The 24647-nt window shown below is 46.6% G+C and overlaps 36 non-coding genes across 36 annotated transcripts; all 36 read right to left on the minus strand.

Moving 5' to 3' along the window:
- Positions 1 to 5: 5 nt before the first annotated feature.
- Positions 6 to 78, minus strand: trnaa-agc (transfer RNA alanine (anticodon AGC)). Its single transcript has one exon. It is a non-coding gene; the product is annotated as a tRNA-Ala (tRNA).
- Positions 79 to 232: 154 nt separating this feature from the next.
- Positions 233 to 305, minus strand: trnaa-ugc (transfer RNA alanine (anticodon UGC)). The gene has a single exon. It is a non-coding gene; the product is annotated as a tRNA-Ala (tRNA).
- A 502-nt stretch (positions 306 to 807) lies between these two features.
- On the minus strand, positions 808 to 880 carry trnaa-cgc (transfer RNA alanine (anticodon CGC)). The gene has a single exon. It is a non-coding gene; the product is annotated as a tRNA-Ala (tRNA).
- Positions 881 to 1034: 154 nt separating this feature from the next.
- On the minus strand, positions 1035 to 1107 carry trnaa-ugc (transfer RNA alanine (anticodon UGC)). Its single transcript has one exon. It is a non-coding gene; the product is annotated as a tRNA-Ala (tRNA).
- Positions 1108 to 1488: 381 nt separating this feature from the next.
- Positions 1489 to 1561, minus strand: trnaa-ugc (transfer RNA alanine (anticodon UGC)). The gene has a single exon. It is a non-coding gene; the product is annotated as a tRNA-Ala (tRNA).
- A 154-nt stretch (positions 1562 to 1715) lies between these two features.
- trnaa-agc (transfer RNA alanine (anticodon AGC)) lies at positions 1716 to 1788 on the minus strand. The gene has a single exon. It is a non-coding gene; the product is annotated as a tRNA-Ala (tRNA).
- A 154-nt stretch (positions 1789 to 1942) lies between these two features.
- Positions 1943 to 2015, minus strand: trnaa-ugc (transfer RNA alanine (anticodon UGC)). The gene has a single exon. It is a non-coding gene; the product is annotated as a tRNA-Ala (tRNA).
- Positions 2016 to 2517: 502 nt separating this feature from the next.
- Positions 2518 to 2590, minus strand: trnaa-cgc (transfer RNA alanine (anticodon CGC)). The gene has a single exon. It is a non-coding gene; the product is annotated as a tRNA-Ala (tRNA).
- Positions 2591 to 2744: 154 nt separating this feature from the next.
- trnaa-ugc (transfer RNA alanine (anticodon UGC)) lies at positions 2745 to 2817 on the minus strand. The gene has a single exon. It is a non-coding gene; the product is annotated as a tRNA-Ala (tRNA).
- A 154-nt stretch (positions 2818 to 2971) lies between these two features.
- On the minus strand, positions 2972 to 3044 carry trnaa-agc (transfer RNA alanine (anticodon AGC)). The gene has a single exon. It is a non-coding gene; the product is annotated as a tRNA-Ala (tRNA).
- Positions 3045 to 3198: 154 nt separating this feature from the next.
- trnaa-agc (transfer RNA alanine (anticodon AGC)) lies at positions 3199 to 3271 on the minus strand. The gene has a single exon. It is a non-coding gene; the product is annotated as a tRNA-Ala (tRNA).
- Positions 3272 to 3425: 154 nt separating this feature from the next.
- Positions 3426 to 3498, minus strand: trnaa-agc (transfer RNA alanine (anticodon AGC)). The gene has a single exon. It is a non-coding gene; the product is annotated as a tRNA-Ala (tRNA).
- A 502-nt stretch (positions 3499 to 4000) lies between these two features.
- On the minus strand, positions 4001 to 4073 carry trnaa-ugc (transfer RNA alanine (anticodon UGC)). The gene has a single exon. It is a non-coding gene; the product is annotated as a tRNA-Ala (tRNA).
- A 154-nt stretch (positions 4074 to 4227) lies between these two features.
- On the minus strand, positions 4228 to 4300 carry trnaa-agc (transfer RNA alanine (anticodon AGC)). Its single transcript has one exon. It is a non-coding gene; the product is annotated as a tRNA-Ala (tRNA).
- Positions 4301 to 4454: 154 nt separating this feature from the next.
- On the minus strand, positions 4455 to 4527 carry trnaa-agc (transfer RNA alanine (anticodon AGC)). Its single transcript has one exon. It is a non-coding gene; the product is annotated as a tRNA-Ala (tRNA).
- Positions 4528 to 4681: 154 nt separating this feature from the next.
- trnaa-ugc (transfer RNA alanine (anticodon UGC)) lies at positions 4682 to 4754 on the minus strand. Its single transcript has one exon. It is a non-coding gene; the product is annotated as a tRNA-Ala (tRNA).
- A 729-nt stretch (positions 4755 to 5483) lies between these two features.
- trnaa-ugc (transfer RNA alanine (anticodon UGC)) lies at positions 5484 to 5556 on the minus strand. Its single transcript has one exon. It is a non-coding gene; the product is annotated as a tRNA-Ala (tRNA).
- A 154-nt stretch (positions 5557 to 5710) lies between these two features.
- Positions 5711 to 5783, minus strand: trnaa-agc (transfer RNA alanine (anticodon AGC)). Its single transcript has one exon. It is a non-coding gene; the product is annotated as a tRNA-Ala (tRNA).
- Positions 5784 to 5937: 154 nt separating this feature from the next.
- On the minus strand, positions 5938 to 6010 carry trnaa-agc (transfer RNA alanine (anticodon AGC)). Its single transcript has one exon. It is a non-coding gene; the product is annotated as a tRNA-Ala (tRNA).
- A 154-nt stretch (positions 6011 to 6164) lies between these two features.
- Positions 6165 to 6237, minus strand: trnaa-ugc (transfer RNA alanine (anticodon UGC)). Its single transcript has one exon. It is a non-coding gene; the product is annotated as a tRNA-Ala (tRNA).
- A 154-nt stretch (positions 6238 to 6391) lies between these two features.
- trnaa-agc (transfer RNA alanine (anticodon AGC)) lies at positions 6392 to 6464 on the minus strand. Its single transcript has one exon. It is a non-coding gene; the product is annotated as a tRNA-Ala (tRNA).
- Positions 6465 to 6845: 381 nt separating this feature from the next.
- trnaa-ugc (transfer RNA alanine (anticodon UGC)) lies at positions 6846 to 6918 on the minus strand. The gene has a single exon. It is a non-coding gene; the product is annotated as a tRNA-Ala (tRNA).
- Positions 6919 to 7420: 502 nt separating this feature from the next.
- trnaa-cgc (transfer RNA alanine (anticodon CGC)) lies at positions 7421 to 7493 on the minus strand. Its single transcript has one exon. It is a non-coding gene; the product is annotated as a tRNA-Ala (tRNA).
- Positions 7494 to 7647: 154 nt separating this feature from the next.
- trnaa-ugc (transfer RNA alanine (anticodon UGC)) lies at positions 7648 to 7720 on the minus strand. The gene has a single exon. It is a non-coding gene; the product is annotated as a tRNA-Ala (tRNA).
- A 381-nt stretch (positions 7721 to 8101) lies between these two features.
- trnaa-agc (transfer RNA alanine (anticodon AGC)) lies at positions 8102 to 8174 on the minus strand. The gene has a single exon. It is a non-coding gene; the product is annotated as a tRNA-Ala (tRNA).
- Positions 8175 to 8328: 154 nt separating this feature from the next.
- trnaa-agc (transfer RNA alanine (anticodon AGC)) lies at positions 8329 to 8401 on the minus strand. Its single transcript has one exon. It is a non-coding gene; the product is annotated as a tRNA-Ala (tRNA).
- Positions 8402 to 8555: 154 nt separating this feature from the next.
- Positions 8556 to 8628, minus strand: trnaa-agc (transfer RNA alanine (anticodon AGC)). The gene has a single exon. It is a non-coding gene; the product is annotated as a tRNA-Ala (tRNA).
- A 502-nt stretch (positions 8629 to 9130) lies between these two features.
- trnaa-agc (transfer RNA alanine (anticodon AGC)) lies at positions 9131 to 9203 on the minus strand. The gene has a single exon. It is a non-coding gene; the product is annotated as a tRNA-Ala (tRNA).
- Positions 9204 to 9357: 154 nt separating this feature from the next.
- Positions 9358 to 9430, minus strand: trnaa-agc (transfer RNA alanine (anticodon AGC)). Its single transcript has one exon. It is a non-coding gene; the product is annotated as a tRNA-Ala (tRNA).
- Positions 9431 to 9584: 154 nt separating this feature from the next.
- Positions 9585 to 9657, minus strand: trnaa-agc (transfer RNA alanine (anticodon AGC)). The gene has a single exon. It is a non-coding gene; the product is annotated as a tRNA-Ala (tRNA).
- A 275-nt stretch (positions 9658 to 9932) lies between these two features.
- Positions 9933 to 10005, minus strand: trnaa-cgc (transfer RNA alanine (anticodon CGC)). The gene has a single exon. It is a non-coding gene; the product is annotated as a tRNA-Ala (tRNA).
- Positions 10006 to 10159: 154 nt separating this feature from the next.
- Positions 10160 to 10232, minus strand: trnaa-ugc (transfer RNA alanine (anticodon UGC)). Its single transcript has one exon. It is a non-coding gene; the product is annotated as a tRNA-Ala (tRNA).
- A 154-nt stretch (positions 10233 to 10386) lies between these two features.
- Positions 10387 to 10459, minus strand: trnaa-agc (transfer RNA alanine (anticodon AGC)). The gene has a single exon. It is a non-coding gene; the product is annotated as a tRNA-Ala (tRNA).
- A 154-nt stretch (positions 10460 to 10613) lies between these two features.
- Positions 10614 to 10686, minus strand: trnaa-agc (transfer RNA alanine (anticodon AGC)). The gene has a single exon. It is a non-coding gene; the product is annotated as a tRNA-Ala (tRNA).
- Positions 10687 to 10840: 154 nt separating this feature from the next.
- trnaa-agc (transfer RNA alanine (anticodon AGC)) lies at positions 10841 to 10913 on the minus strand. Its single transcript has one exon. It is a non-coding gene; the product is annotated as a tRNA-Ala (tRNA).
- A 502-nt stretch (positions 10914 to 11415) lies between these two features.
- On the minus strand, positions 11416 to 11488 carry trnaa-agc (transfer RNA alanine (anticodon AGC)). Its single transcript has one exon. It is a non-coding gene; the product is annotated as a tRNA-Ala (tRNA).
- Positions 11489 to 24647: the final 13159 nt, after the last annotated feature.

The raw sequence follows: 24647 nt of genomic DNA on the forward strand, positions 1-24647 counted from the left end.
ACCTATGGAGGATGCGGGCATCGATCCCGCTACCTCTCGCATGCTAAGCGAGCGCTCTACCATTTGAGCTAATCCCCCATGTTGAGTTCCTCGTTGGGGAACTTGTGAGCGTCAGCATGAGTACGTTCTGGTTCGACTGCTTACTTGACATCAATTTGAATCTCACAGGGATTGCGAGTATCGATTCCCCTGCGTAAGAAACTAAATCTTGCCAGTTAAACAGCATCACCTATGGAGGATGCGGGCATCGATCCCGCTACCTCTCGCATGCAAAGCGAGCGCTCTACCATTTGAGCTAATCCCCCATGTTGAGTTCCTCGTTGGGGAACTTGTGAGCTTCAGCATGAGTACAGTCTGGTTCGACTGCTTACTTGACATCAATTTGAATCTCACAGGGATTGCGAGTATCGATTCCCCTGCGTAAGAAACTAAATCTTGCCAGTTAAACAGCATCACCTATGGAGGATGCGGGCATCCATCCCGCTACCTCTCGCATGCTAAGCGAGCGCTCTACCATTTGAGCTAATCCCCCATGTTGAGTTCCTCGTTGGGGAACTTGTGAGCGTCAGCATGAGTACGTTCTGGTTCGACTGCTTACTTGACATCAATTTGAATCTCACAGGGATTGCGAGTATTGATTCCCCTGCATATGACAGGCAAAGGAAGCGCTGCAGCATTTGAGCTAACTCGCACTTCCCTTGCTTCTACCTGGGAGAGTTGAATTGTCCCACACTTTGGAGCTGCTTTTCCGAAACACGTGCAAAGGTTGTTGTGGAACGGAGCTCCATTTTTCAATGAAAAAGCTGTTGGAGAATGCGGGCATCGATCCCGCTGCCTCTCGCATGCGAAGCAAGCGCTCTACCACTTGAGCTAATTCCCCCATATTAAGCTCCTCATTGGGGAACTTGTTAGCATTAGCATGAGGACCCAAATTGTATTAGGCCAATCGTGTCGTCGTCCTTCATGCCAATGCGATTCTTGTAAATGTTACTTTGGAAAGAAACTAAATCTTGCCAGTTAAACGGCATCACCTATGGAGGATGCGGGCATCGATCCCGCTACCTCTCGCATGCAAAGCGAGCGCTCTACCATTTGAGCTAATCCCCCATGTTGAGTTCCTCGTTGGGGAACTTGTGAGCGTCAGCATGAGTACGTTCTGGTTCGACTGCTTACTTGACATCAATTTGAATCTCACAGGGATTGCGAGTATCGATTCCCCTGCGTAAGAAACTAAATCTTGCCAGTTAAACAGCATCACCTATGGAGGATGCGGGCATCGATCCCGCTACCTCTCGCATGCTAAGCGAGCACTCTAGCATTTGAGCTAATCCCCCATGCTGAGTTCCTCGTTGGGGAACTTGTGAGCGTCAGCATGAGTACGTTCTGGTTCGACTGCTTACTTGACATCAATTTGAATCTCACAGGGATTGCGAGTATCGATTCCCCTGCGTAAGAAACTAAATCTTGCCAGTTAAACAGCATCACCTATGGAGGATGCGGGCATCGATCCCGCTACCTCTCGCATGCAAAGCGAGCGCTCTACCATTTGAGCTAATCCCCCATGTTGAGTTCCTCGTTGGGGAACTTGTGAGCTTCAGCATGAGTACAGTCTGGTTCGACTGCTTACTTGACATCAATTTGAATCTCACAGGGATTGCGAGTATCGATTCCCCTGCGTAAGAAACTAAATCTTGCCAGTTAAACAGCATCACCTATGGAGGATGCGGGTATCGATCCCGCTACCTCTCGCATGCTAAGCGAGCGCTCTACCATTTGAGCTAATCCCCCATGTTGAGTTCCTCGTTGGGGAACTTGTGAGCGTCAGCATGAGTACGTTCTGGTTCGACTGCTTACTTGACATCAATTTGAATCTCACAGGGATTGCGAGTATCGATTCCCCTGCGTAAGAAACTAAATCTTGCCAGTTAAACAGCATCACCTATGGAGGATGCGGGCATCGATCCCGCTACCTCTCGCATGCAAAGCGAGCGCTCTACCATTTGAGCTAATCCCCCATGTTGAGTTCCTCGTTGGGGAACTTGTGAGCTTCAGCATGAGTACAGTCTGGTTCGACTGCTTACTTGACATCAATTTGAATCTCACAGGGATTGCGAGTATCGATTCCCCTGCGTAAGAAACTAAATCTTGCCAGTTAAACAGCATCACCTATGGAGGATGCGGGCATCCATCCCGCTACCTCTCGCATGCTAAGCGAGCGCTCTACCATTTGAGCTAATCCCCCATGTTGAGTTCCTCGTTGGGGAACTTGTGAGCGTCAGCATGAGTACAGTCTGGTTCGACTGAAAACTTGACATCAATTTGAATCTCACAGGGATTGCGAGTATCGATTCCCCTGCATATGACAGGCAAAGGAAGCGCTGCAGCATTTGAGCTAACTCGCACTTCCCTTGCTTCTACCTGGGAGAGTTGAATTGTCCCACACTTTGGAGCTGCTTTTCCGAAACACGTGCAAAGGTTGTTGTGGAACGGAGCTCCATTTTTCAATGAAAAAGCTGTTGGAGAATGCGGGCATCGATCCCGCTGCCTCTCGCATGCGAAGCAAGCGCTCTACCACTTGAGCTAATTCCCCCATATTAAGCTCCTCATTGGGGAACTTGTTAGCATTAGCATGAGGACCCAAATTGTATTAGGCCAATCGTGTCGTCGTCCTTCATGCCAATGCGATTCTTGTAAATGTTACTTTGGAAAGAAACTAAATCTTGCCAGTTAAACGGCATCACCTATGGAGGATGCGGGCATCGATCCCGCTACCTCTCGCATGCAAAGCAAGCGCTCTACCATTTGAGCTAATCCCCCATGTTGAGTTCCTCGTTGGGGAACTTGTGAGCGTCAGCATGAGTACAGTCTGGTTCGACTGCTTACTTGACATCAATTTGAATCTCACAGGGATTGCGAGTATCGATTCCCCTGCGTAAGAAACTAAATCTTGCCAGTTAAACAGCATCACCTATGGAGGATGCGGGCATCGATCCCGCTACCTCTCGCATGCTAAGCGAGCGCTCTACCATTTGAGCTAATCCCCCATGTTGAGTTCCTCGTTGGGGAACTTGTGAGCGTCAGCATGAGTACAGTCTGGTTCGACTGCTTACTTGACATCAATTTGAATCTCACAGGGATTGCGAGTATCGATTCCCCTGCGTAAGAAACTAAATCTTGCCAGTTAAACAGCATCACCTATGGAGGATGCGGGCATCGATCCCGCTACCTCTCGCATGCTAAGCGAGCGCTCTACCATTTGAGCTAATCCCCCATGTTGAGTTCCTCGTTGGGGAACTTGTGAGCGTCAGCATGAGTACAGTCTGGTTCGACTGCTTACTTGACATCAATTTGAATCTCACAGGGATTGCGAGTATCGATTCCCCTGCGTAAGAAACTAAATCTTGCCAGTTAAACAGCATCACCTATGGAGGATGCGGGCATCGATCCCGCTACCTCTCGCATGCTAAGCGAGCGCTCTACCATTTGAGCTAATCCCCCATGTTGAGTTCCTCGTTGGGGAACTTGTGAGCGTCAGCATGAGTACAGTCTGGTTCGACTGAAAACTTGACATCAATTTGAATCTCACAGGGATTGCGAGTATCGATTCCCCTGCATATGACAGGCAAAGGAAGCGCTGCAGCATTTGAGCTAACTCGCACTTCCCTTGCTTCTACCTGGGAGAGTTGAATTGTCCCACACTTTGGAGCTGCTTTTCCGAAACACGTGCAAAGGTTGTTGTGGAACGGAGCTCCATTTTTCAATGAAAAAGCTGTTGGAGAATGCGGGCATCGATCCCGCTGCCTGTCGCATGCGAAGCAAGCGCTCTACCACTTGAGCTAATTCCCCCATATTAAGCTCCTCATTGGGGAACTTGTTAGCATTAGCATGAGGACCCAAATTGTATTAGGCCAATCGTGTCGTCGTCCTTCATGCCAATGCGATTCTTGTAAATGTTACTTTGGAAAGAAACTAAATCTTGCCAGTTAAACGGCATCACCTATGGAGGATGCGGGCATCGATCCCGCTACCTCTCGCATGCAAAGCAAGCGCTCTACCATTTGAGCTAATCCCCCATGTTGAGTTCCTCGTTGGGGAACTTGTGAGCGTCAGCATGAGTACAGTCTGGTTCGACTGCTTACTTGACATCAATTTGAATCTCACAGGGATTGCGAGTATCGATTCCCCTGCGTAAGAAACTAAATCTTGCCAGTTAAACAGCATCACCTATGGAGGATGCGGGCATCGATCCCGCTACCTCTCGCATGCTAAGCGAGCGCTCTACCATTTGAGCTAATCCCCCATGTTGAGTTCCTCGTTGGGGAACTTGTGAGCGTCAGCATGAGTACAGTCTGGTTCGACTGCTTACTTGACATCAATTTGAATCTCACAGGGATTGCGAGTATCGATTCCCCTGCGTAAGAAACTAAATCTTGCCAGTTAAACAGCATCACCTATGGAGGATGCGGGCATCGATCCCGCTACCTCTCGCATGCTAAGCGAGCGCTCTACCATTTGAGCTAATCCCCCATGTTGAGTTCCTCGTTGGGGAACTTGTGAGCGTCAGCATGAGTACGTTCTGGTTCGACTGCTTACTTGACATCAATTTGAATCTCACAGGGATTGCGAGTATCGATTCCCCTGCGTAAGAAACTAAATCTTGCCAGTTAAACAGCATCACCTATGGAGGATGCGGGCATCGATCCCGCTACCTCTCGCATGCAAAGCGAGCGCTCTACCATTTGAGCTAATCCCCCATGTTGAGTTCCTCGTTGGGGAACTTGTGAGCTTCAGCATGAGTACAGTCTGGTTCGACTGCTTACTTGACATCAATTTGAATCTCACAGGGATTGCGAGTATCGATTCCCCTGCGTAAGAAACTAAATCTTGCCAGTTAAACAGCATCACCTATGGAGGATGCGGGCATCCATCCCGCTACCTCTCGCATGCTAAGCGAGCGCTCTACCATTTGAGCTAATCCCCCATGTTGAGTTCCTCGTTGGGGAACTTGTGAGCGTCAGCATGAGTACAGTCTGGTTCGACTGAAAACTTGACATCAATTTGAATCTCACAGGGATTGCGAGTATCGATTCCCCTGCATATGACAGGCAAAGGAAGCGCTGCAGCATTTGAGCTAACTCGCACTTCCCTTGCTTCTACCTGGGAGAGTTGAATTGTCCCACACTTTGGAGCTGCTTTTCCGAAACACGTGCAAAGGTTGTTGTGGAACGGAGCTCCATTTTTCAATGAAAAAGCTGTTGGAGAATGCAGGCATCGATCCCGCTGCCTCTCGCATGCGAAGCAAGCGCTCTACCACTTGAGCTAATTCCCCCATATTAAGCTCCTCATTGGGGAACTTGTTAGCATTAGCATGAGGACCCAAATTGTATTAGGCCAATCGTGTCGTCGTCCTTCATGCCAATGCGATTCTTGTAAATGTTACTTTGGAAAGAAACTAAATCTTGCCAGTTAAACGGCATCACCTATGGAGGATGCGGGCATCGATCCCGCTACCTCTCGCATGCAAAGCGAGCGCTCTACCATTTGAGCTAATCCCCCATGTTGAGTTCCTCGTTGGGGAACTTGTGAGCGTCAGCATGAGTACGTTCTGGTTCGACTGCTTACTTGACATCAATTTGAATCTCACAGGGATTGCGAGTATCGATTCCCCTGCGTAAGAAACTAAATCTTGCCAGTTAAACAGCATCACCTATGGAGGATGCGGGCATCGATCCCGCTACCTCTCGCATGCTAAGCGAGCGCTCTACCATTTGAGCTAATCCCCCATGTTGAGTTCCTCGTTGGGGAACTTGTGAGCGTCAGCATGAGTACAGTCTGGTTCGACTGCTTACTTGACATCAATTTGAATCTCACAGGGATTGCGAGTATCGATTCCCCTGCGTAAGAAACTAAATCTTGCCAGTTAAACAGCATCACCTATGGAGGATGCGGGCATCGATCCCGCTACCTCTCGCATGCTAAGCGAGCGCTCTACCATTTGAGCTAATCCCCCATGTTGAGTTCCTCGTTGGGGAACTTGTGAGCGTCAGCATGAGTAAGTTCTGGTTCGACTGCTTACTTGACATCAATTTGAATCTCACAGGGATTGCGAGTATCGATTCCCCTGCGTAAGAAACTAAATCTTGCCAGTTAAACAGCATCACCTATGGAGGATGCGGGCATCGATCCCGCTACCTCTCGCATGCAAAGCGAGCGCTCTACCATTTGAGCTAATCCCCCATGTTGAGTTCCTCGTTGGGGAACTTGTGAGCTTCAGCATGAGTACAGTCTGGTTCTACTGCTTACTTGACATCAATTTGAATCTCACAGGGATTGCGAGTATCGATTCCCCTGCGTAAGAAACTAAATCTTGCCAGTTAAACAGCATCACCTATGGAGGATGCGGGCATCGATCCCGCTACCTCTCGCATGCTAAGCGAGCGCTCTACCATTTGAGCTAATCCCCCATGTTGAGTTCCTCGTTGGGGAACTTGTGAGCGTCAGCATGAGTACGTTCTGGTTCGACTGCTTACTTGACATCAATTTGAATCTCACAGGGATTGCGAGTATCGATTCCCCTGCGTAAGAAACTAAATCTTGCCAGTTAAACAGCATCACCTATGGAGGATGCGGGCATCGATCCCGCTACCTCTCGCATGCAAAGCGAGCGCTCTACCATTTGAGCTAATCCCCTATGTTGAGTTCCTCGTTGGGGAACTTGTGAGCTTCAGCATGAGTACAGTCTGGTTCGACTGCTTACTTGACATCAATTTGAATCTCACAGGGATTGCGAGTATCGATTCCCCTGCGTAAGAAACTAAATCTTGCCAGTTAAACAGCATCACCTATGGAGGATGCGGGCATCGATCCCGCTACCTCTCGCATGCAAAGCGAGCGCTCTACCATTTGAGCTAATCCCCCATGTTGAGTTCCTCGTTGGGGAACTTGTGAGCTTCAGCATGAGTACAGTCTGGTTCGACTGCTTACTTGACATCAATTTGAATCTCACAGGGATTGCGAGTATCGATTCCCCTGCGTAAGAAACTAAATCTTGCCAGTTGAACAGCATCACCTATGGAGGATGCGGGCATCCATCCCGCTACCTCTCGCATGCTAAGCGAGCGCTCTACCATTTGAGCTAATCCCCCATGTTGAGTTCCTCGTTGGGGAACTTGTGAGCGTCAGCATGAGTACAGTCTGGTTCGACTGAAAACTTGACATCAATTTGAATCTCACAGGGATTGCGAGTATCGATTCCCCTGCATATGACAGGCAAAGGAAGCGCTGCAGCATTTGAGCTAACTCGCACTTCCCTTGCTTCTACCTGGGAGAGTTGAATTGTCCCACACTTTGGAGCTGCTTTTCCGAAACACGTGCAAAGGTTGTTGTGGAACGGAGCTCCATTTTTCAATGAAAAAGCTGTTGGAGAATGCGGGCATCGATCCCGCTGCCTCTCGCATGCGAAGCAAGCGCTCTACCACTTGAGCTAATTCCCCCATATTAAGCTCCTCATTGGGGAACTTGTTAGCATTAGCATGAGGACCCAAATTGTATTAGGCCAATCGTGTCGTCGTCCTTCATGCCAATGCGATTCTTGTAAATGTTACTTTGGAAAGAAACTAAATCTTGCCAGTTAAACAGCATCACCTATGGAGGATGCGGGCATCGATCCCGCTACCTCTCGCATGCAAAGCAAGCGCTCTACCATTTGAGCTAATCCCCCATGTTGAGTTCCTCGTTGGGGAACTTGTGAGCGTCAGCATGAGTACGTTCTGGTTCGACTGCTTACTTGACATCAATTTGAATCTCACAGGGATTGCGAGTATCGATTCCCCTGCGTAAGAAACTAAATCTTGCCAGTTAAACAGCATCACCTATGGAGGATGCGGGCATCGATCCCGCTACCTCTCGCATGCTAAGCGAGCACTCTAGCATTTGAGCTAATCCCCCATGCTGAGTTCCTCGTTGGGGAACTTGTGAGCGTCAGCATGAGTACAGTCTGGTTCGACTGCTTACTTGACCTCAATTTGAATCTCACAGGGATTGCGAGTATCGATTCCCCTGCGTAAGAAACTAAATCTTGCCAGTTAAACAGCATCACCTATGGAGGATGCGGGCATCGATCCCGCTACCTCTCGCATGCTAAGCGAGCGCTCTACCATTTGAGCTAATCCCCCATGTTGAGTTCCTCGTTGGGGAACTTGTGAGCGTCAGCATGAGTACAGTCTGGTTCGACTGCTTACTTGACATCAATTTGAATCTCACAGGGATTGCGAGTATCGATTCCCCTGCGTAAGAAACTAAATCTTGCCAGTTAAACAGCATCACCTATGGAGGATGCGGGCATCGATCCCGCTACCTCTCGCATGCTAAGCGAGCGCTCTACCATTTGAGCTAATCCCCCATGTTGAGTTCCTCGTTGGGGAACTTGTGAGCGTCAGCATGAGTACAGTCTGGTTCGACTGCTTACTTGACATCAATTTGAATCTCACAGGGATTGCGAGTATCGATTCCCCTGCGTAAGAAACTAAATCTTGCCAGTTAAACAGCATCACCTATGGAGGATGCGGGCATCGATCCCGCTACCTCTCGCATGCTAAGCGAGCGCTCTACCATTTGAGCTAATCCCCCATGTTGAGTTCCTCGTTGGGGAACTTGTGAGCGTCAGCATGAGTACAGTCTGGTTCGACTGCTTACTTGACATCAATTTGAATCTCACAGGGATTGCGAGTATCGATTCCCCTGCATATGACAGGCAAAGGAAGCGCTGCAGCATTTGAGCTAACTCGCACTTCCCTTGCTTCTACCTGGGAGAGTTGAATTGTCCCACACTTTGGAGCTGCTTTTCCGAAACACGTGCAAAGGTTGTTGTGGAACAGAGCTCCATTTTTCAATGAAAAAGATGTTGGAGAATGCAGGCATCGATCCCGCTGCCTCTCGCATGCGAAGCAAGCGCTCTACCACTTGAGCTAATTCCCCCATATTAAGCTCCTCGTTGGGGAACTTGTTAGCATTAGCATGAGGACCCAAATTGTATTAGGCCAATCGTGTCATCGTCCTTCATGCCAATGCGATTCTTGTAAATGTTACTTTGGAAAGAAACTAAATCTTGCCAGTTAAACAGCATCACCTACGGAGGATGCGGGCATCGATCCCGCTACCTCTCGCATGCTAAGCGAGCGCTCTACCATTTGAGCTAATCCCCCATGTTGAGTTCCTCATTGGGGAACTTGTGAGCGTCAGCATGAGTACAGTCTGGTTCGACTGCTTACTTGACATCAATTTGAATCTCACAGGGATTGCGAGTATCGATTCCCCTGCGTAAGAAACTAAATCTTGCCAGTTAAACAGCATCACCTATGGAGGATGCGGGCATCGATCCCGCTACCTCTCGCATGCTAAGCGAGCGCTCTACCATTTGAGCTAATCCCCCATGTTGAGTTCCTCGTTGGGGAACTTGTGAGCGTCAGCATGAGTACAGTCTGGTTCGACTGCTTACTTGACATCAATTTGAATCTCACAGGGATTGCGAGTATCGATTCCCCTGCGTAAGAAACTAAATCTTGCCAGTTAAACAGCATCACCTATGGAGGATGCGGGCATCGATCCCGCTACCTCTCGCATGCTAAGCGAGCGCTCTACCATTTGAGCTAATCCCCCATGTTGAGTTCCTCGTTGGGGAACTTGTGAGCGTCAGCATGAGTACAGTCTGGTTCGACTGCTTACTTGACATCAATTTGAATCTCACAGGGATTGCGAGTATCGATTCCCCTGCATATGACAGGCAAAGGAAGCGCTGCAGCATTTGAGCTAACTCGCACTTCCCTTGCTTCTACCTGGGAGAGTTGAATTGTCCCACACTTTGGAGCTGCTTTTCCGAAACACGTGCAAAGGTTGTTGTGGAACGGAGCTCCATTTTTCAATGAAAAAGCTGTTGGAGAATGCGGGCATCGATCCCGCTGCCTCTCGCATGCGAAGCAAGCGCTCTACCACTTGAGCTAATTCCCCCATAGTAAGCTCCTCATTGGGGAACTTGTTAGCATTAGCATGAGGACCCAAATTGTATTAGGCCAATCGTGTCGTCGTCCTTCATGCCAATGCGATTCTTGTAAATGTTACTTTGGAAAGAAACTAAATCTTGCCAGTTAAACAGCATCACCTATGGAGGATGCGGGCATCGATCCCGCTACCTCTCGCATGCAAAGCGAGCGCTCTACCATTTGAGCTAATCCCCCATGTTGAGTTCCTCGTTGGGGAACTTGTGAGCGTCAGCATGAGTACAGTCTGGTTCGACTGCTTTCTTGACATCAATTTGAATCTCACAGGGATTGCGAGTATCGATTCCCCTGCGTAAGAAACTAAATCTTGCCAGTTAAACAGCATCACCTATGGAGGATGCGGGCATCGATCCCGCTACCTCTCGCATGCTAAGCGAGCGCTCTACCATTTGAGCTAATCCCCCATGTTGAGTTCCTCATTGGGGAACTTGTGAGCGTCAGCATGAGTACAGTCTGGTTCGACTGCTTACTTGACATCAATTTGAATCTCACAGGGATTGCGAGTATCGATTCCCCTGCGTAAGAAACTAAATCTTGCCAGTTAAACAGCATCACCTATGGAGGATGCGGGCATCGATCCCGCTACCTCTCGCATGCTAAGCGAGCGCTCTACCATTTGAGCTAATCCCCCATGTTGAGTTCCTCGTTGGGGAACTTGTGAGCGTCAGCATGAGTACAGTCTGGTTCGACTGCTTACTTGACATCAATTTGAATCTCACAGGGATTGCGAGTATCGATTCCCCTGCGTAAGAAACTAAATCTTGCCAGTTAAACAGCATCACCTATGGAGTATGCGGGAATCGATCCCGCTACCTCTCGCATGCTAAGCGAGCGCTCTACCATTTGAGCTAAAACCCCATGTTGAGTTCCTCGTTGGGGAACTTGTGAGCGTCAGCATGAGTACAGTCTGGTTCGACTGCTTACTTGACATCAATTTGAATCTCACAGGGATTGCGAGTATCGATTCCCCTGCATATGACAGGCAAAGGAAGCGCTGCAGCATTTGAGCTAACTCGCACTTCCCTTGCTTCTACCTGGGAGAGTTGAATTGTCCCACACTTTGGAGCTGCTTTTCCGAAACACGTGCAAATGTTGTTGTGGAACAGAGCTCCATTTTTCAATGAAAAAGATGTTGGAGAATGCAGGCATCGATCCCGCTGCCTCTCGCATGCGAAGCAAGCGCTCTACCACTTGAGCTAATTCCCCCATATTAAGCTCCTCGTTGGGGAACTTGTTAGCATCAGCATGAGGACCCAAATTGTATTAGGCCAATCGTGTCGTCATCCTTCATGCCAATGCGATTCTTGTAAATGTTGCTTTGGAAAGAAACTAAATCTTGCCAGTTAAACAGCATCACCTATGGAGGATGCGGGCATCGATCCCGCTACCTCTCACATGCTAAGCGAGCGCTCTACCATTTGAGCTAATCCCCCACCTTACACATGTGTACTTTCCTTGGAAGAGTTAAAAACTGCTCAGTCTTGAGTCACAATCGACAATCTGGCTCGACTGCTTACTTGACATCAATTTGAATCTCACAGGGATTGCGAGTATCGATTCCCCTGCATATGACAGGCAAAGGAAGCGCTGCAGCATTTGAGCTAACTCGCACTTCCCTTGCTCCTACCTGGGAGAGTTGAATCGTCCCACACTTTGGAGCTGCTTTTCCGAAACACGTGCAAAGGTTGTTGTGGAACAGAGCTCCATTTTTCAATGAGAAAGCTGTTGGAGAATGCGGGCATCGATCCCGCTGCCTCTCGCATGCGAAGCAAGCGCTCTACCATTTGAGCTAATATGTGCGTGTGTATCTCCGTCTGTGTGTGTGTGTGCGAGTGTATGTCCATCTGTGTGTGTGTATGCGTGTCCGTATGTGTGTGTGGGTCTGTGCGTGTCACTTTCCCGTCACCACGGCCCAGTCACAGTCCGACACAGGGAATTCCTAGTTACGCCACATGACAAGACGATGCACCTCTTATCTGCTGTGTGGATGACCTCTCCATTACAGCAGGTTATTAGTCTCAGCGTGAAGCTCCCTTCCTATCCCACAGTTGGTTGTAGTCGTAGCAACAATGGAGACAGAATCATATCTGCTGAATACACAGACACGCAAACTCTCAACTTCCTCTCTCTCGAAACTTGTTTGTCTATTTTGAAAGCTCCTGCTTCCTTTTGGCCTCTCTTCTGTTTCTCATTCCTCTTGTTTTGCAGGGCTGGCTTACAGAGATGGCATGAATTAATTTGACACCTCATAATTCCACATTTTGGCGTGATTCCTAAAAAACAGGAAGGGAGGAAGAAAAAAAAAGAGCAAAGCACAATATGTTCTCCTGTCGTTTCTCAAAAGCAGAAAATAGAATAAAATAAATAAAATAACCTACCCACATAATGGGACCGTGCTAGTTTAGCCTAGTACCAGCAGGCTAGCAACTCAAAAGTGATATTAACTGGTAATAAGTAGGCCTATATGATCCCTTGGATAGTAATATGGCTATCCCTGTAATCTCGACCAATGTCAGCAGTCAACTAAGCATGGTTAGTGTCTGCATTAAATTGATGAATTACTGTGCAGGAAAAACAGCACCCTGAAGCTACAGATGTAGAGCACGGGTTGGTGATGAATCAACATCAGGGGTTCAGGTGAGAAGTTGAATTGTCCATTTTGGTAAAGATTGCATGAAATTGCTGTTTTCTAAGGGATGTTTAGGCAATGTTACCCATGAATGTTATCATTCACACTTATACTTGTAGGTAGTAAAAAGGTGCTATAAATTTGGATGCCCAAATGTATGCATCATATAATTCATTAATACATTATTTCATTGCTCAGAAGTCCAGTACAGATGATGTAGGCCTAGTACAGCTCTCAGACGTGTGGCCAGGGTTAGGGTTAACCCTTAGCACAAGGGGGCCACAGGGAGGGGCCAGGGACATTTTTACAGGGGCACTGGCCCCTCCCTGTAGGCCCCCGTGTAGAATCGCCCCTGCGTACAACAGTACATTTACGAATATTTTGTTTAGAGCTTTTACAACATTTTGTCAGACACCTTATTAAGTTTCAACTGATCTTTTGTTGCAGCTGACAGTAATATATCATGTTCAGACACAGAGCAGACTAGTTAACAATATAACCATCTTGCAAATAGTTTCATCATATTCAATTTACTTCTTTATTTATTGAGTGAGAAGGGAGGGAGGGTGTGTGTGTGTGTGTCTGTGTGTGTGTGGTAGATAGGAGTTTTGCTCACTCAAACATGTTCTAAGGGGAGAAAGGAAAATTATTGGTTTACTTAATTGCTTTTTTTCTCGCAAATGTAAAAATTTGTGAGACAATTACCTACACTGGCCCTAATATGCCATCATAAAACTTCACATCATGCCAAAGTTTTATTGAGAAATACAGTTTCACATTACAAGCTGTAAATTACTCATTTTACAAGCACGTCTGTGTCCCAATAGCCCCGCCCTGTTCATATTAGGCGCTAAGTGATGATTCATTCAGACCATTTTTTTCTTCATTCATCAATATTTAAGAATTAAAATGACTCTCTGTCATCAATTCCCCAAAATGTGTTTTGATATCTGACGGGGCATTTATTTGAGTTATTGTGAGAATGTCGCCCCGACATGCTCCGCGGCGCTCACAAGCCCCGCCGGGCCCCTCCCTCCCCCTCCTGCTCCTCCACTTAGTGCTCATGCAGTGCTGAGCGCCAGGTCAAACGGCTGCAGCCTACTTCTTCTCTGACCCGCAGCATCAGACAAACAGGTAATGACGGTGTTTGTGCAATCCCTCAACGTTGTTTGGTGATACATTAACCACAACATTAGCGCTGGTCTGACGTTTCCTAAAAACGAGCGAGTGCGAGAGAGCGTGAGAGCGCGAGAGAGAGCGAGAGAGAGCGAGATAGCGCGAGAGAGAGCGAGAGAGAGCGAGCGAAAGAGTGAGATCAAGAGAGAGAGAGCGCGAGCAAAAGAGAGTGAGAGAGAGCGAGAGAGAAAGAGAGTGAGAAAGAGAGCGAGAGAGAGAGCGAGCGAGAGCGAGAGAGAGCAAGCGCACGAGAGCGTGCGCGCGAGAGTGAGAAAGCGAGAGAGAACGTGCGAGAGAGCGAGAGAGAGTGCGAGAGAGCACGAGAAAGCGCGAGAGAGCGCGAGAAAGCGCGAGCGCACACGAGAGAGAGCGAGAGAGCGAGAGCGAGTGAGATAGAGCGAGAGAGGAAGCGAGCGAGAGAGGAAGCGAGCGAGAGAGGAATCGAGCGAGAGTGAGAGAGGAAGCGAGCGAGAGCGAGCGAGAGCGAGAGAGGAAGCGAGCGAGAGAGGAAGCGAGCGAGAAGGGGCGAGCGAGAGCGAGAGGAAGAGAGCGAGAGGAAGCGAGCGCGAGCGAGAAGAAGCGAGCGAGAGGATGCGAGCGAGAGCGAGCGAGAGGAAGGGAGCGAGAGCGAGCGAGCGAGAGCGCGAGAGCCAGACACACAGACAGACACAGACAGACACACAGACAGACACACACACAGACAGACACACACACACAGACAGACAGACACACACACACACAGACACACACAGACGCGCGAGAGAGCACGAGCGCGCGAGAGCGATGTAATGTTTTCAGCGGCGCTAATGTTGTGGTTAATTTATCACCAAACAACGTCGAGGGATTGCGCAAACACCGTCATTACCTGTTTGTCTGATGCTGCGGGTCAGAGAAGAAGTAGGCTGCAGCCGTTTGGCCTGGCGCTCTGCACTACATGAGCACTAAGTGGAGGAGAAGGAGGGAGGAGGGAGGGGCGCGGGGGGGCTTGTGAGCGCCGCGGAGCATGTTGGGGCGAAATTCTCACAAGAACTCAAATAAATGCCCCGTCAGATATCAAAACACATTTGGGGGGAATTGATGACAGAGAGAGTAATTTTTATACTTAAATATTGATGAATGAAGAAAAAATTGGGCAAAAGGGCAGGTACTTGAGCACCACTAGGGGTGTACCTGTGCATGTGCAACACGAATTTCGGACTCAGTGTGCAAGGCCTTAAGGTGTTGGAGGGGGGGGTGGTTTGACAGGTGATGAACACTAGAAAGGGGTGCGTGCAGCAAAACGTTTTAAACCCCTGCCCTACACAATTCAAACGTCTTGAACCTGCCTCTCCTTCAATTGGTTGAATCTGTAAACCAATCATTTTCCTTTCTGCCCTCAGAACATGTTGGAGTAAGCAAAACTCCTATCTGGTGTGTGTGTGTGTGTGGTGGGGGGGTTGTGTGGGGGTGGGGTGTGTGTGTGGTGGGGGGGTTGTGTAGGGGGTTGTCAAATTGTGCAAGGGAGGATTCTATTCTTCCTCTTGAAGATGTTGCACAGGCCTTTCCTGAAGGAGGAAAAGGCCTTTGCGAACACGGAGCGTTTGGTAGATTCCTCCTGGAGCTGGGAGCCTGTGTCTGACTGGGACCCAGGTGGACACACCGTGTTGGGGGACACAGCTGGACACAGGAGGTAAGAGTTTCAATGAGCTTCTGGTTGTGTGTGTGTGTTAATGTCTATGCAAATACTGTGTACTTATTAGACACTGTCCAGGGGCCAGTTGCATAAACTTAGTTTAAGACTAGTCTTAGCCTTAGGCTGTCTTAAATTGTCAGGTTAGACTAGTCTAACTAAGCCTGTCTGTTGCATAAATAGTAAGACTGACTTAATTTGAGGTAAAAAAAAATTGACACCTCTCCCCTGGCTAAACCTTGCGGTAAGGGCTGAGTTGCTATGCCAACGATCTGTTAGTAGGATCTTAGGATAATTTATTACGAAAGGAATTAAGTGTGTTAGGCATATTTGTAACGGCAGAAAACGTTGACTTGGTTCTGCTTTTCAGCAGGAATAAAATTGAATTTTATTAAACGAGTGAGTAGATGACAACATAACTCACTTTGTTGACGCTAGCGCCAGTCAGTCAGTCTTACGTTAGTCACTGATAGTAAAGTTTTATGCAACAGGTAAATTGAAGAGTGTCTATGGCAAGTCGGACTTAAAGTTACATTTAAGTCTAAGACTAGGTCTATTTTTATGCAACTGGCCCCAGTATTTATACCAGTGGACTTACGGATGAAGTCCTTGTGTGAAGACGTCTGTGTGATCTCAGGTTGGCCATCCTTAGTCTTCCTGTATTTCTACATTACAGAAATTAAACCAGTTAGGCAGAAGTACTAAATATGCTCTAACTCATTTAAAGACGGTTTCAAACAATACAACTGGCAAATATGTAGGAAGATTATAAAAATCTATATTTAGAGTGAAACATAAATCTGGGTGTTAATAACTACATTCTGTTTTTACCTTGAAACCGAAATGCTTGGAAAACTTCTTTTTCCATTTCTTCTTCTCCTTCTCACAGAGAGCACTCACGTCCTCTTGCTGTTCCACTGTGGAGGACAGACAGAGGGCCCTAACTTCCTCTTCCTGTTCCACTGTGGAGGACTGACAGAGAGCCCTCACTTCCTCTTCCTGTTCCACTGTGGAGGACTGACAGAGGGCCCTCACTTCCTCTTGCTGTTCCACTGTGGAGGACTGACAGAGAGCCCTCACTTCCTCTTCCTGTTCCACTGTGGAGGACTGACAGAGGGCCCTCACTTCCTCTTCCTGTTCCACTGTGGAGGACTGACAGAGGGCCCTCACTTCCTCTTCCTGTTCCACTGTGGAGGACTGACAGAGAGCCCTCACTTCCTCTTCCTGTTCCACTGTGGAGGACTGACAGAGGGCCCTCACTTCCTCTTCCTGTTGAAGCAGCAGCTTGTCATATGCAGTCATGAGGGTGTTGAGCTGGTCCTGGAGGCTTATGGACAAGTCCCTGAGCGTGGCTGGGTCGAGCCAGAGATTTGAGGAGGCTAGCAGATGGTATGACTTCACACTGAGCGAGTCGACCACCTGACTTACGGTCTCGCTGCTTCCATCAACGGACTTCTCCGGAAGGTCATTGTCGTCTCCCGTGTCGAACCTCGTGCATCTCACGATCGGACAACTGTTGACAACGACTTTGCCGTCGATCGGGGTACTGGGCAGTGTGACCTGTTCAAACTCAAAGGCCTTTGAGCTTTGGGCAGTAGAGGATTTGAAGTGGACTTTGCGAGCTGCTGGCTTCAGTACGTGAAGTGTCTGAGGTGGTCGTTCCTCCGTGCAGCTCTCCAGAGAGGCAGTGACGGAGGCTCTCTCGCTTCCCTCCGAAACCTCTCCTTTCATTCCCCCTTTTCCTTCCGGCTCTTCTTTGCTGGAAAAGAAAACAACATATTTTCCCTGGGCACACAGAACTCCTCACGTAAGACAGGCATGACGCAAGGCTTTTCAGCAACACTGAAAACAAACGTGAAGTCATCTTGTCATTAAATGTTATATTTCTACCACACAGTCTTCAAAGAACACATTCTTTCATGTGTCTTACTTCCCTCCTTACTTATAAGCGAACACTATATGAGTTCATCATTATTCATCCTGACTGTATACAGTCTTCCCCTAGCCTTCGTCCCTCTTTCCCTTATTCCTGCTCACATCACAAGTCTCTTTGACCATCTCCTTGTCTCCTCATCCATGGCCCTGATGTGCGCTGTGTCGTACTCAACACGTCTACAAAGGACCTGGTAATCTCGAGAGACCTTTCGCAGTAGCCCGCGTAGTCCACATTGGATGGCCTTCATGCCCAGTGACTTGTGACAGTCAGGCATGGCAGAAGACTTCTACAAGACAGGAACACATTGTAGATCTGTGATATCTAGACTCAGTCTTGTTGACTACAGTTGTGTAGTCAACAAGAGGTGGGGTGGCTACCTCTATGATTTAGGACAAAAATCAATGTTTTACGTGGTGAGTAAGGGGTTTGAAAATGCCTTTGAGGAAACCAAATCAAAATGAGCTCCCAAGACTCTAACAAACCACAACTTTGGAGAAAGGCACTCACCAATACTATGCACGGGCACTTAGTCAGTTTAAGAACTCTTTGTACTTCGAGTTTCTTCTCCAATATTTCCTGTCTCCAAGCCTTGTAGTGGTCCTGCTTGTTCAACAGCCTGAGAGAGAGAGAGAGAGAGAGAGAGAGAGAGAGAGAGAGAGAGAGAGAGAGAGAGAGAGTTGTTTTCATGTCACTGGATGTAAACATTGTGTAAACACAGTCTGCTTTACTAGCATACTCACAGAAGGACAGGTTTCCTTATCACATGACGGTTTCTGAGTGTTTCCCTGAAGACTTTTGTGCTCTGCCGAAGCCGATAGCTTTCGGCAGAGTCCACCACAAACACCAGGGCATGGCACCGGGGGTAATAGTCTTCCCACAGGGCCCTGAGACTAGGATCCCCGGGCAGGTCCAGCAGGGTCACCTGGTAGCCTGCCACAGGCATCTCTACCCCAGAGACACCGGAAGAGTCCATCTCTACCCCAGAGACACCAGCCGACACCTGTATCTGCTCTGCTGGTGTGCGACCTGCAGGACAAACCCAAAAGTCAGTCAGCACTGGTGCTGTTTACACATGCTGGAGGGGACTGTCACTCAGTTTACTAACCTGTAATCATTTGGAGTAACAACGTCTTTCCCGCTCCATCAAGTCCAACCATTAACAAAGTGACTTTCTTCTTTTGACACGACCTAAACAATTTATAAAAGAAAAAAGTTATGTATATAATAACAATAGGGCTGGGCCCTGTAGTCGAGCATGGTGTTGACCTGTAGCACATTAGGGCAAGCCACGGGTCATCTTGTCTAAGGATCCTCTTGGCTGTTTGCACTGGTCTCTCCGCATGACCATTGCCTTGAGGGTTATGTGGACTGGAGGTCATGTGCTTAAAGTCCAACTGTCTTGCCAGCTCCTGGAACTCCACAGTAGAAAACTGTGGCCCATTGTCACTGCCAACTTAGTCCGCAATTCCAAAGTGGGCGAACGTTGCCTTCAGCTCCTGGATAACCAGGGCAAGAAGGAGGTGGCTCCTTCTGCTGTGCCCACATGACATGACTGCCTCTTTTATATCAGAAGAGATTCCTGGCCACTATACTGAGACATTGGCCCTTTCCCTGAACTTTGTCAGGCCCTGGTACCCTTCATGTATTCTTTTAAGAATGTCATCTCTAAAGGACTGTGGTACAACCATGCGGCTTCCCCTAGTGACAATACCATCATACTCGGACAGTTCACCTCTGACAGAGACAAACTCCCTAACTGAGCTGGGGGTCTTACTTATGTGCTCTGGCCAACCAGACTTGATGAGCTTGATCACAGCCTGGAGCTTGTTATCCAGCTGCTGTGGCAGCCCTGATACAGTCCATTTTCCCCTGAGTTGCAGGCATGCCCTGCATGATAGCCGCAACATAGCACTCAACATCTGTGTGTGTGTGTCTCTTTTGGAGTGTCTTTCTGTGGACTCTGTGACAGTGTGTCGGCTACAACTAAAGTTTTTCCTGGGGCATGTTCTGCAGTCGGCTTGAATCTTCTGAGATGCACCAGCAGTCTTTGGCAGCGCAGTGGGACATTGTCAAAGGTCCTTGCTGTTGATAAGAGGTACCAGTGGCTTGTGATCTGTCACACGTTTGAAGTCATCCAGGCCGTAGAGGTATTTCTCAAACCTCTCTCAGGCCCAGACACTCGCCACACACTCTTTCTCGATCGGTGCGTATCGCGTCACCGCCTCCGTGAGTCTCCGGAGCAATAAGCACGTCCCCATTCTTCTTAAGGACCGGCACCATTGGTGCACACCAATCTGTTGGATTGGTCACTCGCTCTAAGATATCATTGTCCTCCATCTGTTTCAGTTCCTCCTTAACTTTCTGCATCCGTGGTAGGGGAACCCTTCGTGCTGTGTGCATTGCATGGCTGTGTGTTCTCTTTTAACCGAGTTCTCACTGGCTCTGTTTTCAGTGTGCCATTATCTCAATGCCTCATTGTGGTGTAGTTGACTGTTTTTTGAAATGCAGCGTTTTTATAAATGTTTCGTTTTTGTTAATGTCGTTGTGTTGTGTGCTAATATTGTTGTGTTTTCAACTTTTGTTTGCTTCGCTAATGTTGTTGGGTTGTGCACCCGTGGGCCACCGTAGTAATCCCTTACTTTACTCGTTATTCGAAAAACGTAATCGGATTACAGTATAAAGCGTTACTTCTAACGTGCTAAATACTTCTAACATAAGTACATAATTTACACACTAGAGATTTTGATTAGTTAGTTATAAAATATGATAGATAGATTGATTGTCATTCGACAGTACAGAGTAAGTGCACATAAGAACGAAATGTTGTTTTACTGGCTCTTAGTGCTCTAACTAAAAATAAAAACAAAACAGTACTCTTGTGCGGAGTGAATAAAAATAAAGGCAGATAAATACCATATTATAAAATATAAATATTGCACATAATAAATATGGGTATTGCACATATAAAAAATACAGCATATAAATACAAATACAAAATCCCTTGCAAACAGCGGCATACAAGACCAATCTGGACCAATATGGCATACAGGTTTTTTGTTTTTGTTTTTATGGCATTTAATGTATAATATAATAATTGTAGCTATAATATAATACTATTATAATATCACTGTGTTTAATCGCGATTCAGTTCCACTTTAAGGTACAAATGCTGTGACAACGTTTTTTACTTAGGCTATCTACATTTTCGTCAAATTCCTGACGAATGTGTCGAGAGCTAACCGGTCGATAACAGGATACGCTAAACTTGAATGTAGTAGCTTTCATCTAGCAATGAAAGCTAGGACAGCATCTCCTTACCTGTCAGGTAGACTACTGCACCCGGTTCCCATCGTGCTAGGCTAGGCCTACTCTGTAGATCAAGCAGGTTGTAGATGGGTAGGGATCTTAGTGATATCAGCAACCAGCACCCTGGTCAAATCCTGTCTTGTGCTTTAGGTCTTCTTTAATCCATGTTCCACCGATGAATCGTCTATCAGAAAGTCAAATCGAGTTTCAAAACGATACTGATCTCCGACGCTGAATTTACAGAATTTATAGACTTGAGAGCCATTATGACGTCATAGAACACGTCGATCCAGACTGGTGAATCGGGACAGGCTTGTTGCTAAACAACCTTTATGACATCATAGTAAATTAGCTTGTTTTGACGGAACAGGGCGAGCGTGTGGTGTGTACCTGCTGGCTGAATACACTGGGGATATAACTACAGCCTACATATATTACATATACCTTGATACTAACTGATGGTTGGATGGATGGACAATTAAACACTGTAGATTTCTCCCTTTACAGTGTTTTTCCATTGCTTTGGCGCATTTCACGAAACAGAAATGGCATTCTCAAAACAACACGTGCAAACCTCCAAACCACTGGGCACTTGTTCACAACAGATTCAGATTCGAATTTCTCATTCCTTGAATCAAATTGCAATTGTATTAGCACATCCTTGATGTGGCAAGTGCAATTGCCTACAGTTGGAACAAATTTCAAATGATTTAGCACATCTTTGCAAATGGTTAAGTACAATTGCCTTCAGTTAGGCCAATTACAAATTGAATATATCTTGCTGGTCTAAACTGACTGTTGTTTCTCAGTCAAGTGGTTATTCTCTGCAAAACATATTGGCATAATTTCCTTGTGTACATCATCACCTGCACAATAGTTCACTCCACTGTCAAAATCTTTCAGGCACATACAGTAATACCATGAAAAACATCATGGTATGTACTGTAATATGGATCTCTTGGATCATCTGCTTACAGTCATTGTCAGGTGCAACTAGAACTTTACTAAACAAGGGGACACATTCAATCACCAATCACATACTAAGTTTAGTTAGCTGACAGGAGCTATCCAGGAGTATAAATGCTTCCATCAAATATATAGAGCTTGTCCCAGGCCAGCTCGGGAGCAACATCACCATGTGTGCTGCCATATCAGAGAATGGTGTAGTTACCCACATTCCAGTCTTGGCCCATACACTCTAGACATTTTTAAAAGACAGCTTAAAACCTACCTTTTTACCGAAGCATTTAAGTAATTTTATCTGAAAAGGGTTTTCCTACTTTTATTAGTTATATTATTGTAGAATCTTGGTGTAGTAAATTTGGGTCATTATTTGACTTGCTAATTTTACTTTGTCTAGGTCAGAGTTGGCGAACTCTGATAGCGTACAAGAACTCTGGTCGCGTGAAGTATTTAAACAAATATGTAAAACAATCTGTATTCTTGATCTGAAGCAAAGGATCTGTTAACAGAGAATACGGCCCATACTCTTGACCTGGGGAAAGGATCTGTTAACAGAGTGTATGGTTTTATATATACAGACCAGGGGTGAACCAAATGTATGTGTGTTACTTGTAATCCTACTTTTATTAGTTATTTTATTGTAGAATCTTGGTTTTGTAAATTTGGGTCATTATTTGACTTGCTATTTTTACTTTGTCTAGGTCAGAGTTGGCGAACTCTGATAGCGTACAAGAACTCTGGTCGCGTGAAGTATTTAAACAAATATGTAAAACAATCTGTATTCTTGATCTGAGGCAAAGAATCTGTTAACAGAGAATACGGCCCATACTCTTGTCCTGGGGAAAGGATCTGTTAACAGAGTGTATGGTTTTATATATACAGACCTTGGGTGAACCAAATGTATATGTTACTTTTAAGATGCATGTTTAAAGTTGTTTTCTCTCTTGAACAGAGATCTTATGGAGCTTTTTATTTTTGTTTGAATTGTTTATCACTTGTATTATTGTTTTTATTGATTTTATGTAAAGCACCTTGAGCTACAATTCTTGTATGAAATGTGCTATATAAATAAAGTCTTACTTACTTACATACAATACCCAGAAACTCCTGGTGTTCTTGGACCGCCTGCACTCCGATCTTATCCCTCTACGTGAGAGGGGTTTGGTAGGGCCTCACTTGCTTACATTTGTCATTGTGTGGGACAATGTAAGCTTCCACCATGGCCCACTCATCAGGGTTCACTGCCCATCCAAGAATGCTGATGGTGCTCTTATCACCTTACTCCCCATTCCTCAATCGTATCGAGGAGTTTTTTTCTGCATGGAGGTGGAGGGTCTATGAGCATCGGGCTCAAAACCAGAGGTCCCTGCTCCAGGCAATGGATGCTGCTTGTGATGATGTCACAGCAGATCAGTGTAGGGGATGGTTGCGGCATGCACAACAATTCTTCCCCTGTTGCATCGCAAGGGAGAACATCAGATGTGATGTCGATGAAATCTGTGGCCAGACAGACAGGAGCGCGAGGATGAGCAGGAGAGTGAGGACGACAACTAGTGAAACTCCAGCTTTGCTTTACTTTCTTACTGTATGTGTTGTTAGTGTAGGTTATACATAATGTTAGTTTTGATGTGCTTATTGTATGACAGTATATTGTGCTGTACACATTTCCTGTTACAGTAACCACAATGTATGGCAATTACAATAACAATTTCCATGGCAGTGTCAGTGCAATATGTGATGTGAAACCTTGTAGGCTACTCTTGAGTTCATCTTTTTTCAACAATGACATAGCCCCAAAAACATTGTGGGTAGCCAAAACATGAAACATACATTGTGAAAAGCAAATACTGTAAGTACCAATGGGAAGAAACATAAGAGCATGTAGTTACAGTAAACAAGTTACAATTACAACATGAACCTCACAAGTGCAAGAGTTTACCTGTAGGCAAGCAAGCAACAGTAATATAATTCACAGTGAGTACAAGAAGTTACAGTAAATCAGTTACAACTAACCAACAAGAGCAACAAGTCCCTCAATAAGAGTCATTGTTTCCCTGGAGGAAACTAACATCTGGTCCAGCAAATCATTCCTGAGTACCGTTGTACTCCCGGAACAAGTGCGTCTTTAGCCTTTTCTTGAAGATGGAGAGACAGTCAGTATCTCTGATAGAGGTGGGGAGGTGATTCCACCATTGGGGGGCCAGACAGGAGAAGAGCTTGGGTTGGGAGCAGGCGCTATTGAGAGGTGGGACCACCAGACGGTTGTCAGAAGTAAGTAAGTAAGACTTTATTTATATAGCACATTTCATACAAGAATTGCAGCTCAAGGTGCTTTACATAAAACCAACAAAAACATATAACAAACCAGACAAGCCGCACTCTATCTGCGGTCTCTCGAATCCGTCTAGACCCGAGCTGCCACTTGCACTTTCCTATTTCGTGCTTGGCAATGTTTTGGTAGACTTTTGTGTATATTAATTTATGTTAATAGGTTATGATAAACATCCAGCCTTCACAGAGCTGAGCTTTGATGGAAAGCTTTGGAACCATAGAGAGTTGAATAGATGAACGGAATGTAAAATTTTGAAAACAGTACTGTCACTATAGTAAGAAAGCATTTTTATTGAAATCTTCCTGAAAAACAGCTGTGTTATTTGATCTTCTCAGCTATTGGCTATGGTCAGCCTTCCTGCAGTCTGTCTCTACCACACCGCCCAAGGGGGAAAGACAAGTCTTCTCTCAAACGGCCTCTCTCAAAATCTGCATGAGGAATCCTCCTCAGACGAGTCTGGCCACATCACATCCGAGACAAAGATTCTCCCAGTGAGGAAGACAGTGGTGGTCCCGCTGAGAAGATGACCGAAAGGAAAACACATTCCAGCTTCTGGGGGAAGAGGTCAGCCAATGAGAATG

Source organism: Osmerus eperlanus, chromosome 21, assembly GCF_963692335.1.
Source record: "Osmerus eperlanus chromosome 21, fOsmEpe2.1, whole genome shotgun sequence".
NCBI lineage: Eukaryota > Metazoa > Chordata > Actinopteri > Osmeriformes > Osmeridae > Osmerus > Osmerus eperlanus.